Genomic DNA, 17,780 nt, shown 5'->3' with positions numbered 1-17,780 from the left:
CAACAGGAAAAAAGAATTATTCAATTGACAAAATAAAACAGAAACACTAAGAGAACAATACAGAAAATAAAAATAGAAATTAAATAAAAGGTTATAGTCATAAAAAAAGGAAAACAGTATAAAAGTAAAAGTCTTCATAAAATGGTTAGTGGTAGTAATTGAAGAGAAACTAACTGAAAATTCAGGAAGTAGAGAAATTAGAATATCCTCTAAGGATTAATAAAATTAATACAACGTTGTCTATATAATGTAATCTTAACTTCCAGAAAAATATTTTCTCTATTTTCCTGAACTTCTTGTTTATTATAAACCATGACGCCATACCTCTGTGAGATTTTCCATAAAAGCTTTTGATATATTAAGAAAAAAACCTGATTACCAGTGGAACTGTCAATATCAGGACAAAATCTTGGACTATAAACTTACTTATCAGGTAAAATATAAATCAGAATTAACACACAACTGCCTTTGACTTTCTAAATTGATGATACACAATTTGAAAGTTAAAATGTGAATATATATGTTATCTAGAATACATCTGTCGGACACATTAAAATTGAGTTTTCCTGTATAGGTCCCACTTGGTATCAACCTGTACAGTGGAACAACACAATGGAGTTGTCAGCCAGGTAAGACTACAGTATAAACACAGGCCTAAAACTTATTAATTACACAAATATGGGACAAATAGTCATCCTCTATGAATGTCAGCTCTTCATTAGTAATTAACAGGTTATAATAGCACAGATACTTTCAAAGCGCTTATAAGACAACTTAAGTAAACAAGTGTTAACTGAATGTGGTGTCTGTCCCAGACTAGAATACTCAACAAATCCTTCTACCTTCACTCTCCACTTAGTTAATAGACATTTTTAATTTAAAATCTATAAATTCATACCTTCTTAATGAGTCATCTTTAGAACTTGATTTCACTATTAAATAAAAAAGTAAGATATATAATTAATCAAATACAGAAACATAAAATATAAAAGTTTATGACTCTAATGTTTTGTTATAAAATGTTCCTCCAGACCCATACTTGGAGAAATTTTTAGAATTAATATTAATTGTATTTCTGACAGATAAGTAATGAATGCATTAACAACTCCTATGTCTCCCACTTTGTACTTATCAACTGTAAGGAAGAAACATGGGAATTATAAAAGTTTAATACTTAAAAGTAAATCATTGTTCCTATAATCATAATCCTTACTAAAAGTTGCAAAAATGAAAGAAAACACTATTGTTGTAACATAAAGTAGCATAAATATATGTGTCAAACAAGGGGAGACATGATGGTGGATTAGCAGGAAGTGGCTTTTCTCACAGCTCCACCACATGTGACTCAGAGAGTGAGAAAACTGCTTCTCTGTGAGGTGGGTGATAAAAGCATGCCACTGATACTCAACATTGGAGAGACAGCCTTGAAAACTGGGGAATTTGGGGTGTATCAGACAAAGATGAGAAACAGAGCTGGAGCTTAGGTTCTGATGTGAGTGGGGGAAATCAGTACATGAGGACAAAAAAGACAGAAAAGTGCTGCAGAGAATGGGCTAGTGTTGTGGCTCAGTGGTACAGTGATTGCCTAGCATGAATGAGGCACTGGTTTTAATTCTCGGCACCATGTAAAAAAAAAATATACTATGTCTACCTAAAACTATATATATATATATATATATATATATATATATATATATATATATATATATTAAGAAGAAGAAGCAAAGTGCTACAGACAGTCTTGGAATGCAGAATCTGGGACCAGAAGGTCAAGCTATTATACTCATTAAACTGTGGCATGAAAGTCACCCCCAGTCTGCCTGCTATGTACAGGGAGATATTTAAACATCTGCACTGAAGCGGCACCAACTCACACTGGGAACTTAGATCCATATGTTTGGGCTCAGTTCGATACATAAATCTGGCAGACACCAGCCACAAGACTTAAACTGATCATAGCAAATCAGGAGAATTTCTGGCATGGACAGTATTTTTCGTGGGGGTAATGCAAGTCAGATAGGCCAAAGAGAGCCTGTCCTCCTCTCTTCCCTTGACACAGTTGTGCCCAAGATCAGTGGCAGTGGCTTCAAAATCTCAATGGGCAGGAGTGATGAGCTTGGCGCTTGAGGGCAGAACTCAGGAGGTCAGAAAGAACAGTACCCTGGAAAACCAGAACTGGTAAAGGACTGGCTTCCCTGTCCCATGAATGTAAGCCTGGGAAGAAGAGTAGGGTAAAGTCCTAGGTGTGCATTGATTTATTTATGCCCAGTAACTCCCCATGAAATGAAACACCTGGGGCAAAGACTGAACCTCATTGCCTCCCCTGAGAACATCTTGTAGAACCTAGCATGACCTGTACCCTGGGGGTGGAGCTGACAGCACCTTTAACAGCTCCCCATACCATCCCATGGAGAATGGAAACTGAGCGATGGAAAGACATTTTGGAAGAGACAGCAAGCACATACTCTCAGTAACAATCCTGTTTTTTTTTTTCTTTTTAGTTTTTCTATGTGTACTGATGGATACATGAAGGATATTCATACACTTACACATGTAAATATTTGTTTATTCTTTCTTATTTGTACTATTCTAAAACATAGATATTTTTCCTTACTCTGTTGTTGAGGGTTAAAGTTTTCAATTAGCATATTTTGGACTGACTTTGTATTCTGTTTCAAACTATTTATTTCTTTTTGTTTCTATTTCTTTTTTTTTTTTTAGTTTTTAACACTTTTATTTTAGTATTATACAAGCGTACTAGAGAATAACAACAAAAACAAATCATGAAGGGAATGGTCTATTGGAAAGTAAGATGATGGTTTACATGATGCCAAAAATAGAAAGAAATATTGCAAGATAACCTAATGAGAAACGAATCCCTAGCACTAAGCAATTTCAAGAAACCTAATTAGAGTTGTTAAGACTAATCTGCCAACCTGGCATTTGCTCAAAATGTGGTCATGAACATTAACTTCTTTGGTGTGTAAAAACAGCAATTGTCTCAAAATCAGCAATATAAGACATCATTGTCTTAGTAGCAATACAAACTAGCATGTATCTCATAATAAGTAAACGGTCCCTTATACATTGGCTGAAGGTAAAGAAAAAAAAAAAACAATGTTCTTGATGCCAATATTCTACCAGTGGATATTTCTTATTCTTATCCAGTAAAGAAGAGATGTAACAAGTATATAGTAAATTAGTATGTAATAAATTAGTTGATGAAGTATATTAAAGAAGGATTCAGATTGTTATCACAAAGATGGTTGAAAGTATTCCATCTACAGAGCCCCCTAATATTCTAATTCTGTATACCACCTCCCTGGGTGGCTTCATTTGCACCCATAGTTTCAGTGATTGTGTGTACACTTATAAATTTCAATTTGCCTTAGTGTCTTCCTGTCCAACCATCTCCTTAAGATTTCTTTGAATTGTTTACAATCATAGGAACCTCCAAACCCTTAGGCACAGCAGTCCTTTGATGTTTCTGTTCCTCAGCCCTCTCCTTTTCCAAAATAGCACCAAGATTGGTAAATTTATTTTTTATTTTTTTTATTGGTCGTTCATAACATTACATAGTTCTTAATACATCATATTACACGGTTGATTCACGTGGATTATGAACTCCCGTTTTTACCCCGTATACAAATTGCTGTATCACATCAGTTTCCCTTCCATTGATTGACATATTGCTTTTCTAGTGTCTGATGTATTCTGCTGTCTGTCCTATTCTCTACTATCCCCCCTCCCTTCCCCTCCGCTCCCCTCCCCTCCCCTTTTCTCTCTCTACCCCTTCTACTGTAAATCATTTCTTCCATTTGTATTATCTTGTCTTGCCCCTCCTTTCCTCTTATATGACATTTTGTATAACCCTGAGGATCGCCTTCCATTTCCATGCAATTTCCCTTCTCACTCCCTTTCCCTCCCACCTCTCATCCCTATTTAATGTAAATCTTCTTCTCAAGCTCTTCGTCCCTACCCTGTCCTTGTTTACTCCCCTTATATCAAAGGAGTCATTTGGTATTTGTTTTTTAAAGATTGACTAGCTTCACTTAGCATAATCTGCTCTAATGCCATCCATTTCCCTCCAAATTCTATGATTTTGTCATTTTTTAATGCAGAGTAATACTCCATAGTATATAAATGCCACATTTTTTTTATCCATTCATCTATTGAAGGGCATCTAGGCTGGTTCCACAGTCTTGCTATCGTGAATTGAGCTGCTATGAACATCGATGTAGCAGTGTCCCTGTAGCATGCTCTTGTTAGGGCTTTAGGGAATAGACCGAGAAGGGGAATAGCTGGGTCAAATGGTGGTTCCATTCCCAGCTTTCCAAGAAATCTCCATACTGCTTTCCAAATTGGCTGCACCAATTTGCAGTCCCACCAGCAATGAACAAGAGTGCCCTTTTCCCCGCATCCTCTCCAGCACTTATTGTTGTTTGACTTCCTAATGGCTGCCAGTCTTACTGGAGTGAGATGGTATCTTAGGGTAGTTTTGATTTGCATTTCTCTGACTGCTAGCGATGGTGAGCATTTTTTCATGTACTTGTTGATTGTTTGTATGTCCTCCTCTGAGAAGTGTCTGTTCAGGTCCTTGGCCCATTTATTGATTGGGTTATTTGTTATCTTATTGTCTAATTTTTTGAGTTCTTTGTATATTCTGGTTATTAGGGCTCTATCTGAAGTGTGTGGAGTAAAGATTTGTTCCCAGGATGTAGGCTCCCTGTTTATCTCTCTTATTGTTTCTTTTGCTGAGAAAAAACTTTTTAGTTTGAGTAAGTCCCATTTGTTGATTCTATTTGTTAACTCTAGCGCTATGGGTGTCCTATTGAGGAATTTGGAGCCCGATCCCACAGCGTGTAGATCATAACCAACTTTTTCTTCTATCAGATGCCATGTCTCTGATTTAATATCAAGCTCCTTGATCCATTTTGAGTTAACTTTTGTGCACGGCGAGAGATAGGGATTCAGATTCATTTTGGTGCAAATGGATTTCCAGTTTTCCCAGCACCATTTGTTGAAGATGCTATCCTTCCTCCATTGCATGCTTTTAGCCCCTTTATCAAAAATAAGATAGTTGTAGTTTTGTGGATTGGTTATTGTGTCCTCTATTCTGTACCATTGGTCCACCCGCCTGTTTTGGTACCAGTACCATGCTGTTTTTGTTACTATTGCTCTGTAGTATAGTTTGAAGTCTGGTATCGCTATACCGCCTGATTCACACTTCCTGCTTAGTATTGTTTTTGCTATTCTGGGTCTTTTATTATTCCATATGAATTTCATGATTCTTTTATCGATTTCTACAAGATATGCTGTTGGGATTTTGATTGGAATTGCATTGAACTTATATAGGACTTTTGGTAATATCGCCATTTTGATGATGTTGGTTCTGCCTATCCATGAGCAGGGTATATTTTTCCATCTTCTAAGGTCTTCTTCTATGTCTTTCTTTAGGGTTCTGTAATTTTCATTGTATAAATCTTTCACCTCTTTTGTTAGGTTGATTCCCAAGTATTTTATTTTTTGGGGGGATATTGTGAATGGAGTAGTTGTCCTCATTTCCGTTTCAGAGGATTTGTCGCTGATATACAGGAATGCCTTTGATTTATGCGTGTTGATCTTATATCCTGCCACTTTGCTGAATTCATTTATTAGCTCTAATAGCTTCTTTGTAGACCCTTTTGGGTCTGCTAGGTATAGAATCATATCATCTGCAAATAGTGATAATTTAAGTTCTTCTTTTCCTATTTTTATGCCTTTAATTTCTTTCGTCTGCCTAATTGCTCTGGCCAGTGATTCGAGGACTATGTTGAACAGAAGTGGTGAGAGAGGGCATCCCTGTCTTGTACCAGATCTTAGAGGGAATGCCTTCAATTTTTCTCCATTCAGAATGATGCTGGCCTGTGGCTTATCATAGATTGCTTTTACAATGTTGAGGTATGATCCAGTTATCCCTAATTTTTCTAGAGTTTTGAACATAAAGGGATGCTGTACTTTGTCGAAAGCTTTTTCTGCATCTATCGAGATGATCATATGGTTCTTATTTTTAAGTCTATTGATGTGGTGGATAACATTTATTGATTTCCGTATATTGAACCAACCTTGCATACCAGGGATGAATCCTACTTGATCATGGTGTATAATTTTTTTGATATGTATTTGAATCCGATTCGCCAGAATTTTATTGAGGATTTTTGCATCAAGGTTCATTAGAGATAGTGGTCTGTAGTTTTCTTTCTTTGAAGTGTCTTTGTCTGGTTTCGGAATCAGGGTGATGTTGGCCTCGTAGAACGAATTTGGAAGTTCTCCCTCTTTTTCTATTTCCTGAAATAGCTTGAAAAGTATTGGTGTTAGTTCCTCTTTAAAGGTTTTGTAAAACTCTGCTGTATACCCATCCGGTCCTGGGCTTTTCTTAGTTGGTAGTCTTTTGATGGTTTCTTCTATTTCCTCTATTGTTATTGGTCTGTTTAGGTTGTCTACGTCCTCCTGATTCAGTCTTGGCAGATCATAAGACTTAAGGAATTTATCTATGCCTTCACTATCTTCTATTTTATTGGAGTATAAGGATTCAAAATAATTTCTGATTATCATCTGTATTTCTGAAGTGTCTGTTGTGATATTGCCTTTTTCATCCCGTATGCTAGTAATTTGGGTTCTCTCTCTTCTTCTCTTCGTTAGCATGGCTAAGGGTCTGTCAATTTTATTTATCTTTTCAAAAAACCAACTTTTAGTTTTGTCGATTTTTTCAATTGTTTCTTTTGTTTCAATTTCATTAATTTCAGCTCTGATTTTAATTATTTCTTGCCTTCTACTTCTTTTGCTGTTGTTTTGCTCTTCTTTTTCTAGGATTTTGAGATGAAGTATGAGATCATTTATTTGTTGGTTTTTTCTTTTTTTGAGGAATGAACTCCAAGCAATGAATTTTCCTCTTAGAACTGCTTTCAATGTGTCCCATAGATTCCGATATGTTGTGTCTGTGTTTTCATTTGACTCTAGGAATTTTTTAATTTCCTCCTTAATGTCTTCTAGAACCCATTGATCATTAAGCAACCTATTGTTCATTCTCCAGGTGATGCTTGATTTTTCCTTCCTTCTTTTATCATTGATTTTCAGTTTCATTCCATTATGATCAGATAAGATGCATGGTATTATCTCTACCCCTTTATATTGTCTAAGAGTTGCCCTGTGACATAATATATGGTCTATTTTTGAGAAGGTTCCATGTGCTGCTGAGAAAAAAGTGTAATTACTTGATGTTGGGTGGTATAGTCTATATATGTCAATTAAGTCTAGGTTATTAATTATGTTGTTGAGTTCTATAGTTTCCTTATTTAACTTTTGTTTGGAAGATCTGTCCAGTGGTGAGAGAGGTGTATTAAAGTCTCCCATGATTATTGTATGGTGGTCTATTAGACTCTTGAACTTGAGAAGAGTTTGCTTGATGAACATAGCAGCACCGTTGTTTGGGGCATATATATTTATGATTGTTATGTCTTGTTGGTGTATGGTTCCCTTGAGCAGTATGAAGTGTCCTTCTTTATCCCTTTTGATTAACTTTGGCTTGAAATCTATTTTATTAGATATGAGTATGGACACTCCTGCTTGTTTCCGCAGTCCATATGAGTGGTATGATTTTTCCCACCCTTTCACCTTCAGTCTATGAATATCTTTTCCTATCAAATGCGTCTCCTGTAGGCAGCATATTGTTGGGTCTTGTTTTGTGATCCATTCTACTAGCCTGTGTCTCTTAATTGGTGAGTTTAAGCCATTAACATTTAAGGTTATTATTGAGATATGATTTGTTCTTCCAGCCATATTTGTTTATTGATGTTACTAAACCTGATTTGTTATCCTCTTTGACTACTTTCCCCCCTTTACTGTCCTACCTCCCATTGTTGGTTTTCAATGTTATTTTCCATTTCTTCTTCCTGTAATGTTTTGCCAAGGATTTTTTGAAGAGATGGTTTTCTAGCTGCGAATTCTTTTAACTTTTGTTTATCATGGAAGGTTTTAAATTCATCTTCTATCCTGAAGCTTAATTTCGCCGGATACACGATTCTTGGTTGGAACCCATTTTCTTTCAGTGTTTGAAATATGTTGTTCCAGGATCTTCTAGCTTTCAGAGTCTGTGTTGAGAGATCAGCTGTTATCCTGATTGGTTTACCCCTAAATGTAATCTGCTTTCTTTCTCTTGCAGCTTTTAAAATTCTCTCCTTATTCTGTATGTTGGACATCTTCATTATAATGTGTCTAGGTGTGGATCTCTTATGATTTTGCACCATCGGCGTCCTGTAGGCTTCTAGGATTTGGGATTCTGTCACATTCTTCATGTCTGGGAAGTTTTCTTGTAATATTTCACTGAATAGATTGCTTAATCCTTTGGTTTGGAGCTCTGTGCCTTCCTGTATCCCAATGACTCTTAAGTTTGGTCTTTTGATATTATCCCATAGCTCTTGAATGTTCTGCTCATGGTTTCTTAGTAGACTTGCTGAGCTATCTATGTTCTTTTCAAGTTGAAATACTCTGTCTTCATTGTCTGATGTTCTATCTTCTAAGTGATCCACTCTGCTGGTAGTATTCTCAATTGAGTTTTTAAGTTGGTTTATTGTTTCCTGCATTTCTAGTATTTCTATTTGTTTGTTTTTTATTACCTCTATCTCCCTGTGAAATTGATCTTTTACTTCCTGGATTTGTTTGTCAATGTGATCTTTCATTGTCTGATTTTGCTGTCTCATGTCTTCCTTGAGACTCCAGATCATCTGAAGCATATATATCCTGAACTCTTTATCTGATATTCCATCTGTTGCAGCTATTACCTCTTCTAAAGTTGAGTTGACCTGCATTGCTTGTGATCCTTTCTTTCCTTGTCTTTTCATACTGCACGCGCTTCTTTCTGCTTGGTGCAACTGTTGTGTTTTTGAAATTTACTAGCCTGAAATCACCTTTTCCGTAACTGAATGAGCTGTGATCAGTAGAACATGGGGATGATTACATCATCTCTTTGAAATGGCGGCTGCTGTCCTCCTCTGTGGTCCGACCAGTGTCTGGAACCAAACTGGACCGCTTCTCTCCTCTGTCTCAAAGCTGAAACTCCGCCCTAAGCGCTGCCAAAGTCCTAGCGCCAAACCGCTAGAGGCCGTTCACAGACTCAGGCCTACGGGGCCCAGTCCAGCCGCCTCCGTGACCGGCGGGATTGTGTCCCTGCTCAGCGTTGCTGGAGGGCGGTGGGGTGGCAGGAGTGTGGATCCTAGCGCTGAACCGCCAGAGGCCGTTCACAGACTCAGCCCTGCAGGGCTCAGATCAGCCGCCGCCGTGACCAGCGGGATTGTGTTCCTGATCCGAGTTGCTCCGAACCGGCTGGAGGGGGGTGGGGTGGTAGGAGTGTGGATCCTAGCGCTGGACCACCTGAGGCCGATCCCAGACTCAGCCCTGCAGGGCCCAGATCAGCTGCCGCCGTGACCGGCAGGATTGTGACCCTGATCCGAGTTGCTCCGAACCGGCTGGAGGGGGGTGGGGTGGTAGGAGTGTGGATCCTAGCGCTGAACCACCTGAGGCCGATCCCAGACTCAGCCCTGCAGGGCCCAGATCAGCCCCCGCCGTGACCGGCAGGATTGTGTTCCTGATCCGAGTCGCTCCGAACCGGCTGGAGGGGGGTGGGGTGGTAGGAGTGTGGGTTTTAGCGCTGAACCGCCTGTGGCTGATCCCAGACTCAGCCCTGCAGGGCCCAGATCAGCCGCCGCCGTGACCCGCGGGATTGTGACCCTGATCCGCGTCGCTCCGAACTGGCTGGAGGGGGGTGGGGTGGTAGGAGTGTGGATCCTAGCGCTGAACCGCCTGAGGCTGATCCCAGACTCAGCCCTGCAGGGCCCAGATCAGCCGCCTCGGTGACCTGCAGGAATCTGTCCCTGATCTGCGTTGCCGAGATTCAGTCGCCTGGGACAAACTGACCCCTCACACAGACTTACTAGTTATCGGCAGGTCTCCTTCCCGTGGAATATTGTTAGAAGATCTTCAGCAGGTCCCATGCAAGTGTATTTATGTGTCTCTCTGATCCTGTTACTGCGGAGGTATAGAAAATGCTGCTTGCTCGCCGGCCGCCATGTTGGATCCCCCTTGTTTCTATTTCTTTTCTCTTACAAACAGTCAAATTCCATTATTCTCTTTTACTCTTTATTTCTTTTACTTTTTTCCTTCTTTCTCATAAACAATACATTGTATATCACCTTTACTTCTGCCCTATTCACATCTTGAAATTGCTAATCATCTTGTGCCACCATTGCTTCTTTCTTCATAATCAACTCTATTTTTAATTTCTCCAAGCACTCTTGGTTTATAAAACTCCAGACACCACCACCAATGCTAAAGCTACAATTAATACAATTGAAGATTTAGAAAACACATATTCTTTTATTTTATGAAAGATATAATTCATGATTACTTACTGCTGTTACTGATATAAATTGATACATTTTTGTTTATTATCCAATTAACTTTGTGTGAAAATAAAAATTAAGTATACAATTTAGTTCTATATATTTTATGCACAGCTGGTTGCAATTATTTGGCTCGCCCCCCCCCCAAATCTGAGAGCCACAGGATAGCTACAGGATCACTAGAAATGCATAGAATAGAAGTCCTGTTGCTACAGATCCATTTAGATACATGAATAGACACACAAACAATATGAACAAGCAAGGGAACAAAGCATCCCAAACAAACCAGAATTACTCAAAAGCAGATTCCACAAAAAACACATTGAAGAAAATATCAGAGAAAGAATTTTGAAAGTTTGTATTTCAAATGACCTTTGAGTAAAAGATAATGTAAAAAGTAAAATCAAAGGGAAGACACAAGAAGTAAAATATCAATAAGGAAATAGAAGTTCTAAAGAAAAATCAATCAGAAATTTTCAAAATACATAAATCAATAAACCAAATTAAAAATACAATGCAAAGCATCACTAATAGACTAGATGACTTGAAGGACAAATGTTCAGGTAATAAAGAAGTAGTTCATAATCTTGAAAATAAAGTTTCTCATGGAGAAAAGTTGTTACCAGACCATGAATAGAAGTATATATATAATAAGAAAAGGCCAAATTTAATATTCATTGTGGTAGATGAAGATATTGAATTTCAAAACAAAAAAAATGAACAATCTTTTCAATGAAATAACAGAAAATTTCCAAAATCTTAAGAATTAAATGGAAAATCAAACACAGGAGGTATACACAACTCAAAATGTATAGAATTACAACAGGCTCACTCCTAGCCACAATAGTATGAAAATTCCTAACATACAGAATAAGTATAGAATTTTAAAACCTAATAGTTAAAACTGATTGGTCATATTCAGAGGCAAACTGATCCAGATCTCAGCTGATTTTTCAACCCAGACCCTAAAAGCTAGGAGGTCTTGAAATAATATTTACTAAGCTCTGTAAAAAAAATAGATTCTACATAGAATACTAAATTATATCAGACTTTAATATGAGATAAAAACATCTATAATAAACAAAAGTTAAAAAAATCACAAATAGAAATCTTGCATTATAAAACACATTCAATAAATATTTTATTAAGAAAAAATAAAATATGCAAATAAAAACAAACAGAAACTAAAACTACAACTAAAAGAATAGTTAATCAAAGTAGAATCTATTTCAACTTGATCATAGAAACAAAACCAAAATAACAGGAAACATAAATCATCTCTCAATAATAACACTAAATGTTAATGTACTCAATTCATCAAATGACATGAACTGGCAGATTGAATTTAAAAAAAAAAGAACCCAACAATAGCCTGTCTTCAAAAGACTCACTACTTAGGCAAATATATACACAGACTAATTGTGAAAGGGTGGGAAAAACATCATTCACATGGATCTTATAAACAAGGTGTTTCTATTTTCATATTGGTTATAATGGACTTTGAGCAAAAATTAATCAGAACAGATAAAAAAGTCCAGTTTCATACTGCTTAATAGAGTAATATAACAGAAATAAATAACAGTGGTAAATATATATGCTCCAAACTATGAAGCATCTAAGTAATCAAAGAGATCCTTCTCAGTATAGAGAATCAAACAGATCACAACACAATAATATTGAGAACTTTAAGATATGTCTTTCATCACTAGAAAGATCAAAAATTAAGTATAGAACTAAAATTAAAATAAATAATTTAGACTTAACAGAAATGCACAGAATATTTTACTCATCAATGACTGAATACATTTTCTTCTTAGCTGCAGAGGGAACATTTTCTAAAATAGACCATATTTTAGTACATTAAGCAACATTTCACAAGTTCCAAAAATAGAGCTAATACCTTGAACTCTGTCAGAACATAATGGAATAAAACTAGATATCAACAAGATGAAAATTTTAAAAAAACTAACACTAAGAGACTAAATTCACTATTGAATAATAAATAGATAGCTTAACAAATCAGAGTTTAAAAAAATTAAATGTAAATGAGAATAGTGATACAATATTTAAAAACCTTTGGGGCACTATGAAGGCAGTTCTAAGAGATGTGTTTATAGCATTGAGCCCATACATTAAAAGAATAGAAAGTTACTGAGTAAAATCATCTAACATTATATCTTAAGGACCTAGAGAAAAACACTAAAATCAGCAAAGAAAGAAACTAATAAAAATCAAAGATGAAATTGATAAAATCAAGATGTAAAAACTGAAAAAGAAATGAATCAAATCTTTTTAAATGAACAAAATTGATAAATATTAACCAAGCTATCAGAGAAAAAATGCAAAGTACCAAAATCTATGGTGAAAATGGAAATATCAGCACAGACACTACTGAAACAGAGCATAAATAGAAGCTATTATTCAAAATCTATACCCCAATAAGCTAGAAAATCTAAAAGATATCAGTAAATTCCAGGATATAGGAGCTACACCAATTTAACCAGAAGTATATAGAAAATTTAAAGAGATCAATTTCAAATAATGAGAACAAAAAAGTCATGAAGACCCTACCAACAAAGAAAAACCTAGGACCAGATGGATGCTCAGCCAAATTTTACTAAACCTTTAAAGAGAACTATCTATCCTCCTTAAATTGTTTAATGAAATTGAAAAAGAGGGAACTCTTCAAATTCATTAAATGAATCCTATCTCACAATGATACTAAGTCCAGACAAAGATACATCAAAAAATAAAAATTCAGACCAATATCCTTGATGAACATAGATGCAAAAATCCTCAATAAAATACTAATAAATCTTAAACAAAAATATATTTTAAAAAAACAGTGCACCATAACCAAGTGGGTTTCATCCCAGGAATGTAACATTGATTCAACTAATGGAAATCAATAAATGTAATTCACCACACAAATAGACACAGAGATGAGAACACTTGATTATCAAAATAGATGCAGCATCTATTTTTGACATAATATCCCATCAATTCATGCTTTAAACACAAGAAAAAATAGGAATGAAGGAATCATACCTCTACATTGTAAAAGATATACATGACAAACCCAAAGCCAACATAATTATAAATGAAGAACAACTACAGAATTTCTTCTAAAAACTGCAATGAGACAGGAATGCCCACTTTCACTACTTCTATTAGTACACAATGCAACTCTTAGGAAGTTCAAAATGTAGAGATAATACTCTGCAATCTATCGGATCATAATAGAATAAAACACCAGAATATCAAATTCACGACTGAATGATAGAGAGATGAACAAATAAGTTCCTTTAATCTCTAGCCAGAGTAATTTGGCAAAGGAATATATTTAAAGGGATATGAATAGTAAAGGAAGGGCTAAAATGAGCACTGTTTGAAGAGGACGTGATTTTATATTTAGAAGATCCCCCCCAAAAAAAATACTCAAGAGAAATCTTCTAGAACACAAAATAATTCATCAAATTGCAGGATACAAAAGTAGCATTCATAAATTAACTTTGTTTCTATACTCCAATAAAAGATGAGCTAAACAAGAAGTTAGGAAAATTATCCTATTCAAAATAGCATAAAAAAACACTTGGGAAACAATCTAACAAAAACGGTAAAAGACCTCTACAATGAAAATTAGAGAACACTCAAGAAATAAATTGAAGGAGATCATAGGTGATGGAAAGACTTCCCATGTTCTTGAATAGACAGAATTAATATTGTCAAAATTACCATACTACCAAAAGTGCTATGAAATTTCAATGCAACTCCCTTCCAGAGCCCAAAGATGTTCTTCACAGAAACAGAAAAAGCAATAATGAAATTTACTTAGATAAACAAGAGACCCAGAATACCCAAAACAATACCTAGCAAGGAAAATGAAGCAGGAGTTATCACAATATCAGACTTCAAATTACACTACAGAGCTATAAAGACAAGACCAATATGGTATTGGCAACAAAACAGGTAAGACCACCAATGAAACAGAAGACAGAGACAAATCCACATAAATACAATTACCTCATACTAGACAAAGGCACAGATATCATATACTGGTGGAAAGGTAGCCTCTTCTAAAAATGGTGCTGAGAAAATTGGAAATCCATATGTAGCAGAATTAAATTGAACCCTAATCCTCCCATCATACACAAAAACTCAACTCAAAGTGGAACAATGACTTAGGTATTAGACCAGAATCCCTGCACCGGATAGAAGAATACGTAGGCCCAAAACACCAACATATCAACTCCGGAACTGACTTATTAATAAAATCTCAAAAGCACAAGAAGAGGGCTACTTGAATCCTTTTCTTGTTGCCCTGAAAATATTAGGGAAATATTAGGGAAAATTAACCTCCTGTCACAAGTGAGGCTGGGCTCAATGGAAATACTCTAGGAAAAGGCAGTGGAGCACTAAAATATGTCCAACAATTACTAAGTGATGGGATTAGCATTATGTATAATATTTATCTTGTCTTCCTAATAGCTATATGAGGTATTTCACATTTTACAGATGAAAACATTGAAATTTAGAGTGGATAGTGATTGTGAGATTGAAACCACTATTCCTGACTTGAGTATCTTAAATGTAATTTTTAGTAGTCAGTCCTTTCAGTGCTTACTGGTTGTAGATATTGCTTGCAAGTTGTCTGTAGGTTACTCTATTGATTAAGAAAGGAAGGGGGAAGTGGATGACTCCCAACAGACAACCCTACTATAAAGTAAGGAGTATGGTATATTTTCCTCTGTGGACTTTTTGGCATTTTGTTTCTTTTCATTTGTCTTTACAGCTTTCCCCTAAATGAACTAATAAATTGAAGGTTATAGAAGATAATACTGTTTTCCTTTGGGTAAGAGTGCAGTATGGAATGTGTATTTTAAAAGTGGCCTAGAGCCAGGTGCACATTCTTGTAAATCCCAGTAACTTTGGATGCTAAAGTATGAAAATTCTAGGTTCTAGACCAGCCTCAGCAAATTGACCCTATCTCAAAATTTAAAAAGATAGTGAAAAGATTTGGGGCTGTAGCTCAGTGGTAAAATGCTCCTGGGTCCAATCCTCAGTTCCAAAAACAAAGCCGGTAGAGGTAGAAAGAAAATATTTGTTAGTGAGATCAGCCACTTAGTAACAGGTTATATTTGCTAGGTTTTTGTTGGTTGCAAATGATGAAAACCCATTTGAAATAAGCTTAAGCAAAAAGAGATGATTTATTGGACTCTAAACAAAGGAGCAGGAAAAGCAGGGATATAGTATACATGGGTCTAAGAACATAGGGAGCCTCAGATTCAGACAGGAGTCTCTGACTCTTTAGGCTGACTGCTTCACTTCTCTTTACAGACCTGTTTCTACCTGTGTTTCCAAGTTTCTGAATGTCACATTATTTATAACCTCTTGAGACATTATTAACTTAGTATCTGATTCTAAGATTGAAATTTGGGGGCTGGGGATGTAGCTCAGTTTGTAGAGTGCTTGCCTCTCGTGCACAAGGCCCTGAGTTCAATCTCTAGCACCACATAAAACAAAAAATACCCAACAAAAATCTGGATGTGATTCTTTATGTGTCTAGTGGACAAGGCAATATAATTACTGTAACATAGGAGTCATGGATTATAAAAAAATTCATAATTTTTACTTTGAAATAACAGAAATTTTTACATGTACTACTTTTCATTTCTTTCTTTCTTTCTTTCTTTCTTTCTTTCTTTCTTTCTTTCTTTCTTTCTTTTCTTTTCTTTTTTTTTTTTTTTTTTTTTGAGATTGGGCCTTTCTACATTGCTGAGACTTGGATTACAGTCCTGCCTCAACTGGGAATACAGATTTTAGTCATCACAGCATAGCTACTTTTAATGACTTGACTCTATTAAGAACAGTATTTAAGGAGATCAGTTTTAAGATGGGAAATATTTAATGATTCTTTTAAAAATAAGAAAATTACTACCAAAATAGGTTTCCTGCAGTATCTCTAATTATTAAAATATGTACTTTATTGTAGTCTGTTGTCACTTTTTGAGGAGGGGGTACAGGGGATTGAACCCAGTGGTGTTTTCCATGGAGCCACATCCTTGGTCTTATTAAAATATTTTATTTAGAGACAGGATTTCCCTGAGTTTCTTTGGACCTCGCTAAATTGTTGAGGCTGGCTTTGAATTCAGATCCTCCTGCCTCAGCCTCCTGCACTGTTGTGATTACGCATGTGCACCACATCACCCAGAGGTTTTTATTTATTTTTTTCATTTTGATTTACTGGGGATTAACTCCAGGGCATTCAGCCACTGAGCCACCTCCCCAGCCCTGTTTTGTAATTTATTTAGAGACAGGGTCTCACTGATATACTGAGTGCCTTACCATTGCTGAGGCTGGCTCTGAATTTGTGATCCTCCTGCTTCAGCCTCCCTAACCTCTGGGATTATAAGCATGTGCCACCATGTCTGGCTTATTTTTTAACTACCCCCCAAGTTTTTAAACAGGATTCTCTTACATTGCTTAGGACCTCTCTAAATTTTGGAGACTGATCCTAAACTTGTGCCCCTCCTGTCTCAGTCTGCCAAGTCACTGGGATTACAGGTGTGTCCCACTGTTCATTGTCAACCTCTTGGTGATAAAAAAAAAAAAAAAAAAAAAAAAAAAAAAAAAAAAAAAAAAAAAAAAAAACACTCCACTTTCATTGTCTATCATGGTACTTAGTATAACAAACCATTTAGGGGGTGCTAATTAGTTTAATTTTCACAATAACTCTCATTTTATAGATAAGAAAATTGAAACAGATATTTAAAGGCAAGTTCATGTGTTTACAAAAGTGTTCAAGCTGAGAGTTGGAACGTCAGCTCTACCCTGTCTGCACTCAGTAGATGTTTAATAAGAATTTAATAGTAACTATACTTTAAAAAAGGAATTTGCTGTGGTTTGAAATAACCTAAATTGATGAGTGTGTTTATTAGAAAATTTTATATCTGAGACTATAGTGAGAGGTAAATCCTGAATGCGCAGAGTTGGAGATTAGATTTTTCCATGGGGAAGTTTTAGGGAAGATGGGAGAGCTGAGAAGTCCTGACTTCACCTATTGGGAACTTTTTGTTCTTGTTCAGAAATTCAAGTAACCACTTATTTTGTCATCAGAGCTTGAAGTTTAATTGTGGAGGCACACAAATATCCATAGCACAAGGGAGAAAGTGATTGGAGTCCCCAAAGGCACAAAGATCATAGAGACAGTACTAGAGTGCAGTGATCTCAAATACCATCTTGTTTTTGCTTATTAAAATGTGTATGTGAGCCAGCAGCTATAAAACTAGCTATATACCTTTGTAAAATCTTAAGCCTTATTCCAAACCTAATGACCCAGAATTT

Source organism: Urocitellus parryii, unplaced genomic scaffold (assembly GCF_045843805.1).
Source record: "Urocitellus parryii isolate mUroPar1 unplaced genomic scaffold, mUroPar1.hap1 Scaffold_183, whole genome shotgun sequence".
NCBI lineage: Eukaryota > Metazoa > Chordata > Mammalia > Rodentia > Sciuridae > Urocitellus > Urocitellus parryii.
Note: the sequence above shows the minus strand (reverse complement) of the source record.